Source organism: Xyrauchen texanus, chromosome 19 (genome assembly GCF_025860055.1).
Source record: "Xyrauchen texanus isolate HMW12.3.18 chromosome 19, RBS_HiC_50CHRs, whole genome shotgun sequence".
In the NCBI taxonomy this organism is placed as follows: domain Eukaryota; kingdom Metazoa; phylum Chordata; class Actinopteri; order Cypriniformes; family Catostomidae; genus Xyrauchen; species Xyrauchen texanus.
In genome coordinates this window covers 25,705,776-25,718,725 of record NC_068294.1, presented here as the reverse complement: position 1 = coordinate 25,718,725, position 12,950 = coordinate 25,705,776, and positions in this window count along the sequence as shown.

Genomic DNA, 12,950 nt, shown 5'->3' with positions numbered 1-12,950 from the left:
GTTGTAAAATGCAGTCTAGCTACTGTTGCTAAATTGCGGGATGCGTTTAATAATAAAAAGAGCACAAGAGATACCGTTCCCAAGGCGGCGCGCGCTCCGAAACAGACCACAACGAGACAAGCAAAGTGGCTACTTTGGGTTTCATGTGCGCATCTAAACGATCAACTATACACAAAAATATGTCAAAACGACCGGCTTGGAGATTCACTTAAACACAGTTTATGTCTTAAATGGACGTAGTTATGGAAATAGTTGGGAGAACATATGGCGCATCAGGAGCCTATTAGACTCTGTCTTAAAGGGGAAGCAGTCTAATAAACATGCTGACGATTGAGCCATTACTGCGAATCAAACAACAAAAGACAAAGAGAAAATCACTTACAGCTCTTGAATGAATAACTCCTGCATTAATAAGCATTAATCTATCTATGATAAACTATGCAGTGTTATTTTACAATTGATTACTTTATTAGATTTCTTTTTAGACCACACCTGAACAGTAATGTTAGTAGACCTTCCTAAAATTAAATCACTGTGCCTATATAACATTTATCTTTGTTTAATATATATATATATATATATATATATATATATATATATATATATATATATATATATATATATATATATATATATAACAATGTCGAGTTATCCAGAGAATTTTACGCATCAGCATCTGCCTCTAACTCGAAAATGAGCATCAGTCATTCAAAAGGACACACGGAACAACTCCACATGGATTTTCCACGACTTGTATTCATTTTTCAAAAGATTCCATAACAGATTGAACAGTAGTCAGATTCAAAGTTCAGATAGTCCAATTAAACTCTGTTTCAATTCAATTCAGTGGTACACAAATCCAGACAATCACATCAGTTTGTTCTTTTAGCTTCTTTCTTGAATTTGCTTGTTAAGTTGCTTGTTAAGTTGCTTTCTTAACCACTTAGATGAATCTTTCTTACTTGTTAACTCTTCTTAGCTTTTGTTGGACTTTATTAGCTTTTGTTAGATTTTGTTAAATTTTGATACATTTTGATAGCCTTAAAGAAACTAAAAATAAACACTAGCATTACTATTAACATTTACTTAAATATAGACAAAATACTATGTGAATAAAATATTCTTATGCACAACTGTCTCAACATTCACTTATTTCTAAGTCTAAACATAATAAGCATAATATGTTTAAGCATAATAAGCCTAATAAACATTAAGTTAACAAACTGAAACAATGTGCTCACAGCAGTGTTACTTAGTGTAAACACACACGAACAATATGTACATTGCCTCCAAAAGCTAATGTTTCACAATATGATCAATTCATTTCTAAATAGTCCATGATTGTCTTCAAATAGCACAGATTAGAGAGATAATCAACCCTTTCCCGACTAGAGAGTGTTTGATCCTACCATCAGCGTCCCTGGGATGACCGTTCGCTGGTTGCGCTTTCCCTTTCTTTCCGCATTTCACTCACAGTCTTTAAGCCCGAATGCTTCTCCACATAGAAGACACTTGTGCCACTGGATAATGATATCTTATCCTTCTTTCTGCACTCAGTTTTCTCTGCTCGCATCCACTAACAGCTTTTACTTCCGTAAACTCTCCGCTGTTTCCGTTGCTTTCCGTCGCTTCTCTCTACGTCACATTAAGTGCAATTTTTATTTAATTTTTTAAATTTTTTTAAACAGTATCTTTTCCTTTAAAACTGCGTTTAGCTTCACAAAAAAAAGAACCGTTAAGAATACCGTTGAAGTACCGGATCGATAAGCAGTATCGGTAAGATAGTAATACCATTAAAACCTTAACGATACCCATCCCTAGTTATGCCTGTGCTTCTCTTGGATGCTCTGAATATTGGATTACATGTGTGGATTGCCCCTTAATTAAAGCTGCATTTGGATCTCAGCCTTCGTGTCTCGGAGCAGTTCGTAACACCTGCTTTGTTTATTTAATATATTTGTTATACATTATTTATACAATATGTTTTTACATTATACATTTTTAATTTAAGTGTACAAGTGCAGATTGGTCAAGTGTTCAATAAAAGTATTTGTTGAGATATTTTGTCTATCTTAAGAAATTATTTGTGTTACATTTTATCTTTCAAATAAAAGGTTCAAATAAGAGGTTAAAAACAAGCACATATCGGCCAAAATAAATCGGCAGCATTAATCGGCCATCGGCCGACCCGGATTTCAAAAGATCGGCATCGGCCTGAAAAAAACAATATCGGTCGACCTCTAGTGTCAAGTTATCTTGTGACTATTAGTTTTTTTATATTTAGGTTGAGTAAATTTGTTTTGTGACCACATATAGTGTGAGGCGGTTTGTTATATTGGTGCATGTCTCTGCCTCAAACCTGTTATTTCAGGTTAGTATTTCCCACACTGTCACTTTATACTTGATTTGGTGTATGTTGTTGTGTTATTGTATATTGTTATTTATCTGTAATCCTGGTCTAATTTGTGTTTCTCTTTTCTCCAGGAGCCAGTGAGGACTTTGTGGGGAGTGGGGGAGGCTAGCTGTCTTGATTAAGTGTGCCGACACAACTTTATGTTGTGTGTGTGTGTGTCTGATGATTTGGTGTGAATTTGAGGTGGGTTTGGATGATCTCCCGAGTCGGCTGGCCTGCCTTGCTACTGCTAAACCTGGCCCTGGAGAATTGTTAGTTGTTTTTAAATATTTATTGTGCTTTAAGTAATTTAAATAATTGTATGTTTTTTTAGTAATGCTGAAGTGTCAATAAAATATATATTTTTGTATTGATACTCGCGTCTCCCTTTTGCTTATTTTTTTGCCTTAAATTGGTACAACTTACCTGTGTGCCCTTTATTAGGAGTATTTCCCAATAAAGGGCAGTGGTGTAGTTGGGTTTAATTAAATTTTAATTCACGTTTCCCTCCAGTTGGGAATGTCACATTTTGGCGTATAGTCGGCAGTATTTACCTGGTAAGGCAAAGATTTATCTAGTGAGATGTGGGTGTAATTCTGTGTGTGATTTAATATTGGTTGGAATTTTTTTTTCAGAAGCAAAACAGCAGTGTGCATTTTTACCTTTTTGGGGAATCTATCCGTTATCCTGTTCCATTGTGGAGTGAGCATAGTGGTTACAAGTTTGGAGGAGGAGATGCAGGAGTTGCGAGAATTGGTAATGCAGTTGAGAGCAGATAATGACCATTTGCGTCATGAGCAGATACCAGGTGAGTTACCTGGTCCTAGCACTGCTCATCTTGTTCCCAACAAGGCAGCACCTGACCCTCCCTAACCAGTCGATACTAATTCTGTTGTGCCGGAACGGTTTGTTTTTGTGCCTAGGGACAGATGATGTCCAAAATTTAGTGGCAAATCCAGCACAGTCATTGAAGAGTGGGTGGAGGAGGCTCAGGAATGCATGTGGGCTCATTATTTGTCCAAAGCGTTCTTTCTCTTCGATCATTTGGAGGGTGAAGTGCATGAGGAGATTAGATACCGACCCAGAGAGGAACAGGGAGATCCGGATAAGATTATTGTGATTTTATGTGAGTTGTATGGTTGCTCTCAATCATATGTAGCGCTTCAAGAAGCCTTTTTTTTTTAGTAGGCAATAGGACAGAGCATCTCTGTTAGAGTTTTCCCTGGCCTTGATGACACTCCTGGAGAGGTTTAAACAGCAATCACCCAATGCTATCCCTAATGCTGAAATAGTGTTACGTGATCAGTTTGTCGAATATGTTGCCAAAAGCACACTCCGCCAGGAGCTGAAGCAATTAGTTAGCCGCCAGCCCGCTTCTGTTTTATTGGAAGTACGTGGTGAAGGGATTAGTTGAGAGCAGGAGGGAATGCCAGAGGGTGAGAGGGGCCAGAGTCAGTCAGTTCCAATGGCTTATGGCATCCAGTACGGGGTGCCAGGGCAGTCTCAGTCAGAGCTGAGGGAGCTGCGGGAGATGTTAAAGTCACAGCAGCAACAGTTAGATCAACTCACTCAGAATGTTGCAGGTATGCGGTTTCCTCAGCATGTTCGTCGGCCATCCCGTACTGAGGTATTACTCTGTCGTCGTTGTCAAAAACCAGGCCATTTTGCTCGTGAATGTGATGGAGAATGTGTTCTCCCTCATCCCTCCCTAGCTCGTCGTGAGATTCCTCCTACGGTGAGGGCTGGGCAGACGTTCACCCAACCGATGGAAAACTAGGTCCCGCCAAGTTGGCTCAATGACTTTAGGTTCATCAGGCCCCCTGTCATATTTAATGGCATCGTGTCCACACTTCGTTGTTTGTATGGGTGGGGTACAGGTGTCCTGTTTGATTGATACTGGCTCCAAGGTGTCTACGATCACAGAAAGTTGTTTTTAGAACAGTTTGAACCATGAGGCCAGGATCGTCTCAGGGCATGTCAGTGGTTGCAGCTCCATGCAGCCAATGGGTCGTTGATACCGTATATTGGTTATATGGAGTTGGACATTGAGCTCTTTGGTCAGGTAATTCCAGGATGTGGCATGCTGGTGTCAGAGATCCTCCCGGTGTTACAGGTGCTCGAGTCCCTGGTATTCTGGGGATGAATGTGTTGAACCGTTGCTATCGGGAGCACTTTGGGCAGCATGTTCCCACCCTTTTTGATGTATCGTCGGTGTTCAGGGCCTCTAAATCAGTGTTTCAAGCATTACAACACTGTCGCCAGGTGAGTGCTGTCCCCCAAGCTAGTTTTTCAGACAGGGTCCGATTGCGGGGTCGTAAAGCATGTCGTATTCCGGGTGGCACAAGTGACTCCATTTGTGCATTGACTACCACCAGCTGAATGCAAAGATGCAGAAAGATGGTTTTCCTCTGCCGCGCATAGAGGAAACGTTGGACTCACTGTCTGGGCCCGTTGGTTTTCTACCATGGACCTCACCAGTGGGTACAACCAGGTTCCTGTCAAAGAGGGGGATGAGCCTAAGATTGCTTTTTGCACCCCATTCAGCCTTTTTGAATGGACTTGTATGCCGTTTGGGCTCTGCAATGCCCCAAGTACCTTCCAGCATTTGATGGAGCTGTTGTTTGGGGATCAGCAGTGTCAGTCCCTGCTTTTGTACGTGGATGACATAGTGGTGTTTTCCTCCTCCGTGACCTAACATCTGGAGTGGTTGGAGGTGGTTTTGAGGATTCGAGCAAGATAGAAGCAGTGATTCGATGGCAGTGCCCTACAGGGGTGGCAGAACTCTGGTAATTCCTAGGGTTTGCCAGTTACTATAGACGGTTTGTCGAGGTATTTGCCAAGTTGGCAGCCCCTCTGCTCCGGCTGGTGGCTGAGGTTGCCGGTCGTAGTAGAGTAGAGTCGAGTTTTGGTGCAGCATGGACTGAACAATGCCAGGCGAGCTTTGAGGGGTTGAAGAGTAGGCTCACCTCTGCCCCTATATTGGCTTATGCTGACTTCTCCCTTCCCTTTATCTTGGAGGTAGATGGGTTGGTGAGTCTGGGTTCCTCACTTCCTGTTTTTTATTGATACTCATGTCTCCCTTTTGCTTATTCATTTGCCTTCAATTGGTACAACTTACCTGTCAAGTCAAGTCAATTTTATTTGTATACGCCTTTCACAACACACATCGTTTCAAAGCAGCTTTACAGAAGATGAGGCATTAACAGACGATAAAACTAATGTCTATAATGTCGATGAATCATCATTGTGTAATTAGATAAAATATGATTGTTTATTGTGTTTAAAAATAAGTAATTCAATAATAATTGTAGTAATAACCCAAGTGAGCAAGCTGAAAGCAACTGTGGCAAGGAACACAAAACTCCATAAGATGTTGATTAATGGAGGAAAAATAACTTTGGGAGAAACCAGACTCACTGTGGGAGCCAGTTCCCCTCTGGCTAACATCATGAATATAATGTAAATATTACTTATGTATAGTTAAAGTCATGGTTTAAAATTATTAATCTAAGTAAGTGTTAAGGGTCAGTGTTTAAACATCGATTTTGTTTGAAACTGTGTGCCCTTTATTGGGAGTATTTCCCTGGCTCTCCCCCAGGGTGGCGTAGTCGGGTTTAATTTAATTTTGATTCACGTTTCCCTCCAGTTGGGAATGCCACACACGCATATACATCCACAGTCAGCGCAAACACTCCCACCCATGGCCACATGTGCTTGCATGGAAATTGCGCTTAGAATTAGCTCTCTCATGAAAATTGCATAAGACATTGTGCATGGTTGTGGCATGTTTATATACATTTATATATATATGTATATAAATACACACAAATTTGCATTTATCTGGTAGTGTCTCAACACTTCTGAAGATATAGGATTTACTCATATAGAAAAAAGGAGTCAGCAGCTGGCACTCTGCACAATGGTCCTTCAGCACTGAACAAACTCATACACTCATACTTTCTCTTTGTGTTCTTATGCCACAACAGCAGAAGCCCTTGGTAGCCTGGCTTACTGACACCACCTGATGGAACTAATTCCTTCTGCATTTTGACATACCTCAATCTCAGGGGTTAATTCTCCCTCATCACCATTTACCTCTTTTATATCTTTCTGTCTGTTTCGCTAACTCCTCATTGTTTACAGCAGTCAAGGGACTAGGGCTTCACAGTTTCAAAGCACAGCATGCTGGCTTAGAGGCAGTTGGGCATGTGAGCAAGTCATTATCCTCCATTACTGCAGTGCTTTTATCTGACAGAATGCTGCTCACTGCTGCATAATGATCAGAGATGAAATCACAGAGAAAAGGGGAGAGGTATCATATCAGTCACTCAGATACTATGGAAAACACTCTCCTTCTTTATTCCATTTGTCTGTTGCTATTTGGAGAAATGGTGACGATATATTTACTGGTTAAAAACTAGAGAAGAAAATTTGTTTCTACAGTAACAAGATTGTCACTACATTGGCATCTTTTTAACATCAAAGCCGCCTGGTTGAGAAATATATGAGTCCATCATGGATGGATGGATGGATATTATCTGTTGTTTGTTATTTACAGGTACAACAGCTTTAGTAGAGATGCATTGTACCCTGTATATAGTGCATACTGTATAATGCACACAATTTGATAAAGAAACTTCAAAGCTACCTTATTTGGAAATCATGGACCAAATATGAAAGTCCACAAATACTCTCCATTGGAGATCATTACAAATTTTATTTGTATTATAATTTAAAAATAATAATAAATAATAAAATAAAATTAAACTCATCTCAGTCATTTTGCCATTTTCCCTGCTGAGAAGACCAGCCTAACCAGCATGGAATTCCCATGCTGGTCTAGGCTACTTTATGCTGGTTAGTGTTGTTTGGTGCTGGTCTAGCAGGTAGACTAGCATAGCCATGTGTTTTAGCTGGTGAGGCTTATTGACCTGCCTGTTCTTTTTGATCATGCTGGAAAAAGATAGTTTAAAAGGCTGGTTGGGACACCAGCATTCCATGCTGGAGACCAGCATCCAAAACACAACATTAGCTGGTGAACAGCAATGCTGGTCTTTTCTGCAGGGATATGGATTTTGCACACATCGTTTGGTAATTTCAAGTACAACAGATTTTATATTTAGTGCCAAGAGGAAATTCATAGCTCAAGATGTACATTTCTGTTCAACATGTGTCTATTTGAGCTTAATTTTTTATTCATCATAGGTGACACTGATTGCACAGATGCACATCCACACAGCATTGATCATTTATTATGCACCTTTTCTCAAGATGTAATTTACATCTTTGTTGTCCCCAGAATGTTTCAGTGAAGTTTCAGCTCAAAATACCCTACAGATCATTTATTATACCATGTTGAACATGTAAATTTTTGGGCGGGAACAAAAACTAGTTGTTTTTGCGTGTGTGTCTTCAAATGAAAATGATGAGAGAGAGACTCAGAAGTAACAACTTTGAGCATGAACCAGAATGGTTATTTGATAAATGTATTTATTTGTTGTAGAGTTTTTTCAGCAGTTTTGCAATGATTAATGAGCAACACACACACAAATACTGTTACAATGTTCACTATGTGCTATAACAAAACAACACACATAAACAAACATGCCCATCAGCAGTGTCTGTCAACAGCTGTGGGCAGGGGACAATGTGACTTAAATTTGTACAGAATCTGCGAACTGCTTGTTCTGAGACAGTGCTTATGATTAATTGGGAATAACAAAAAAGGACTGGGTGGATTTTTTATCATTATAGGGTGGTTGTGTACACACACTGCCAACACACATTTATGTTCAAACACCGTGTAAAAGTACATTTTGCATAATAGGTCCCCTTTAATCATTGCCTCTTAAATCTCAGATTTAAAACAATAAATGTCTGCAAGTCAAATACATTCAATCTGTAAAGCGTAATCTTTCACTCTATTCTGCCTTCTTCTCTAGTCCCTTTTTTCTTTGCTATTTCACCCTTTCATTTTCAGCTGCTCTCTCAGCTGCTTATCACACACACACACACACACACACACACACACATGTTGTGTTTCCATGTTTTATGGGGACTTTCCATAGACATAATGGTTTTTATACTGTACAAACTTTATATTCTAACCCCTAAACCTAACCCTACCCCTAAACCTAACCCTCACAGAAAACGTTCTGCATTTTTACATTTTCAAAAAACATAATTTAGTATGATTTATAAGCTGTTTTCCTCATGGGGACCGACAAAATGTCCCCACAAGGTCAAAAATTTTGGGTTTTACTATCCTTATGGGGACATTTGGTCCCCACAAAGTGATAAATACACGCTCACACATCACACACACACACACACACACACACTTGTTGTGTTTCCATGTTTTATGGGGACTTTCCATAGACATAATAGTTTTTATACTGTACAAACTTTATATTCTATCCCCTAAACCTAACCCTACCCCTAAACCTAAGCCTCACAGAAAACTTTCTGCATTTTTACATTTTCAAAAAACATAATTTAGTATGATTTATAAGCTGTTTTCCTCATGGGGACCGACAAAATGTCCCCACAAGGTCAAAAATTTCGGGTTTTACTATCGTTATGGGGACATTTGGTCCCCACAAAGTGATAAATACACACTCACACACACACAGCAGAGCTGCTATGTAAGCTAGCCTGCCATTGGGAGCAACTTTGGGTTCAGTGTCTTGCCCAAGGACACTTCGGCATGTGGAGTAGGGTGGGCCAGGATTCGAACCACCAACCCTGCAATTAGTGGTTGACCCGCTCTACCAACTGAGCCACAGCCGCCCTCAACTATAAAAAGGTATTATTATTTTACTATAAAAGTAATGTTCCCCATCTTGTGAAAGTGTTTCACATCATAGAGGCAATAGTCACTTTCGCACATAAAGCCTTTTCCACAAAATTAACTGCAATTTTCAATTTACTTGTGTGAACACAACCCATTCGAAGATACTGGTAAATGTAGCACTGGTTATTTCCCTGAATGAGTGAAAGATGAACATTACCTGAAAAGTTTTGTTGCTATACCTGTGAAACGAGTTGTAAGATTAACGGTTTGTGCATGTACTAGATCAGGATGTGCTGAGGTAAGACGAAGATGATTCAGATAGTGAAATTATTTTTAGTCAGAGTATATACAAATATGTAATATTTTAGAGCCAACAAACTAGGAAATCTTGTATGATTCTCCATGACTCAAATCTGAAGTCACATTGTGAGCACCCTATGGAAATTGTGTGCAGCCACACCACTGGATCATGAAGAAATGGAGTTCACACAGTCTCTGTCTTTCACCCAAGAACGCACCCAAATGAGTTCGGACCATTTCTCTTGAGACTCAAAACAGAGAATCAGCAACATCAATGGCAGCGATCCTGTACATCCATGTTTGTTTACATCTATCAAGCGTCTCCTAGAACAGGGCAGCGTGTTTCCACGTGAGTTCTGATTCTCAGTTGTTCTCTAGTGTGTGATGCCAAATTTTTGTCTCTATACATTTGCATAGTCTGTCAAGTCAAGTCAAGTCAAGTTATTTTTATAACACCTTTCACAACACATATCGTTTCAAAGCAGCTTTACAGAAGATAAGGCATTAACAGACAATAAAACTGTATAATAAATATATATATAAAATATGATTGTGAATTGTGTTTAAAAATAGTAAAATAATAATTGTATTCATAACCCCAGTGAGCAAGCCGAAGGAGAGTTGATTAGTGTGTGATATCTAGTATTTTTAGATTCTATTCATTTTTTATATGTGGTGTAGTGCAATCCAGACTTAAAGTGCTTCTCCATCTGAGCAGATGAAGAAATGTTTCTACTGAGACATGCATTTTGGTGCTGATGTGTGAATGTGCACAAAAAGGAAAAAGACGGAAACCATTGTGAAAAGCAGATGTGGTACATTTTAATCCAACTATTTTACTGCAGTTTACCAGGCTGTAAAAGTGTGTGAAAGTGGCAAATGAGAGAAAGCTGAAAAGGTTTTTATAGTTTTGGGTTTGTTAAATATTTCTCAGCACTGTAAATATGTCAAAGTGACACTGAGTGGCGTAAAGCAATGATTAGTGTCAATCAGAGGCCTTCCTTATCTTAAGCTGTCCAGCATGAACAAAAGCACTGTGAGTGGAGGCAAAAAAACAAAAACAAAAAAAACAGGCTGATGTATTGTGATGGAAAGCTCTGCCATCAGTGGCATTTACGCTTTGATGAGAAGGCATCTGTTCTTCTGATGGTGTTTGGGTTGCGCTGTGTGCATGTGTGTGTACGTTTATGTGTGTGTCCACAATGACTATTCAGCATGAGTTCAGCAGTCTAAGCCACACAAATGACCCACAATATGTAGAGACCCACAGGGGAAATAAAACAGCGAGACAATCGGATTTCAGCACTCAGAAAGTTGAGCAAAAGAAATGGAGGGGGAAAGATCATTTAGGCAGCCTTATGTTCTATTTCTCATGTGTCTTGTACTGAACTGATAGTCACGTATTAAAGAAAGTCTTTGTGTGATAATTAAATGTAATGGTTGAACAAAGACTTTGAGGATAGGGGAATATGGCCAAAATGGGACACTAACAAAATCTAATGTGCTTTTACACACAGCCCCATTATGCCTCATAAAAAAGATAAACCATGGATCTATACCCTTGGTATTCAACCTGCGGCTCAAAAGACTAGTGTGGCTCTGTATTGACAGCTCCAAGTCTAATTGTTCTCCAAAATTGTTCTCAAAAGAAAAATTGTTCTAATATTAAAATAGTTTTGCTTCACTATATGCATACCATTCTAAGGTTAATTCACCTGAAAATGAAGTATGTGTCTCTGCAGAACAAAAATGGGGATTTCCCAATCAGTGAGCATTTTCAAACTGGGATTAGCGCTTTCAAATGCTTTACTTGATAAAATCAAGTTGTTTGCTTCTAATACCATTTTTCACCTCATAAACATCTGAGCTAACATAGAAGTTTAATTAGATTAGACTGAAAAATGTCCATCATGGCCACTGATTGGGAAACCATCATTTTTGTTCTGCAGAGACATCAGTCTCCCAAATAGTGTAATGCTGTGGCACTTTAAACCATCTTTTTAAAGAATCGCCAAATAAAGTGCTGAGTCTGCCCACTCATGATGCACAGTGAACGACACAATCGAGTCGGTCTACACACTTAAACTACTTCAAAATATATTGTTTCTATACATCTAATCAACAACTTAAAATCCATAGTTTTCCATTTTTTCCATCATTTTTAATTCAATTACATCATTTGCAGTGCTTCATAAGATTGTACTCCATGCCCTCATTAAAAATGATAGGTACAAAATCTTGTACCTGTCTTTTTGTCTGATTTTCAAATAGTATTTTGCTTCAAATAAAAGTTTGTGATGTGATTCACCCCAGAGCTGGATGGTTTGGTTCGTGACTTCAAATGTAAATTCTTATGATAGAAATTTATGGGAAAAATACTTACAGAACCAAAACGACTAAAAAAGTGGGCTGGAACTGTTGCGCTCTATTTCTACTATCTAATACAGCTAGTTAACTAGCTAGCATGAAATAAATCTATGTGATGTGTCCCGTGGTGCCATGTCCATCTTGGGACTCGAGTCCGGAGCCAGTGCTGAGGCGGTCTAATATTCATCTAGCCGAGCATTGTGATGACCTCCGAGGATGCCATATGCCCCAGGAGCCTCTGAAATAGTTTCAGTGGGACCGCGGTTTTCTGTCTGAAGGCCTTCAAACAGGTCCACACCGACTGGGTGCACTCGTTCGTGAGGCGCACCGTCATCGAGACTGAGTCCAACTCCAAACCAAGAATAGAGATGCTCTGAACCATAATGAGCTTGCTCTTTTCCCAGTTGACCCAAAGCCCTAGCCGGGTGAGTGCCTGCATGCACACAAAACATCCCGAGAGTGAGCTAAGATTAGCCAGTCATCGAGGTAGTTGAGAATGCGGATGCCCACTTCCCTTAACGGGGCAGGGGCAGCCTCTGCGACCTTCGTGAAAACACGAGGGGACAAGGACAGGCCGAAAGGGAGGACTTGGTACTGGTACGCCCGACCCTCGAATGCAAACCGCAGGAAGGGTCTGTGTCGAGGTAGAATCCAGATGTGAAAGTACGCATCCTTCAGGTCTAACACCGCTAACTAATCTTGATGCCGGATGCTCGCTAGAGTGCGCCTTAGTGTCAGCATCTTGAACGGGAGTCTTTGTAAAGCCCGGTTCCGAACTCGTAAGTCCAATATTGGCCGTATCCCACCTTTTTTTGGTACAATGAAGTAGGGGCTGTAGAACCCGCTCTTCATCTCAGCTGGAGGTACAGGCTCTATCGCATGTTTCCACTTTAATTTTTTTGGAAGGGTTGCGATTTCCGTGACAAGTTAGTGGTGTTCTCGTGCCGTGTGTCCAAGCTCCAGGCTTGGGGGACCAGGGGAACAATTTTGTAGGACGTACCACCGGATGGGGCCTCGTGGCGGGGCAGAGCCAGGGAAGCCACATTGACGGGGTTTGAGCCCTGTGGCGGTGCTGAGTCAAGAGACATCGAAACACTT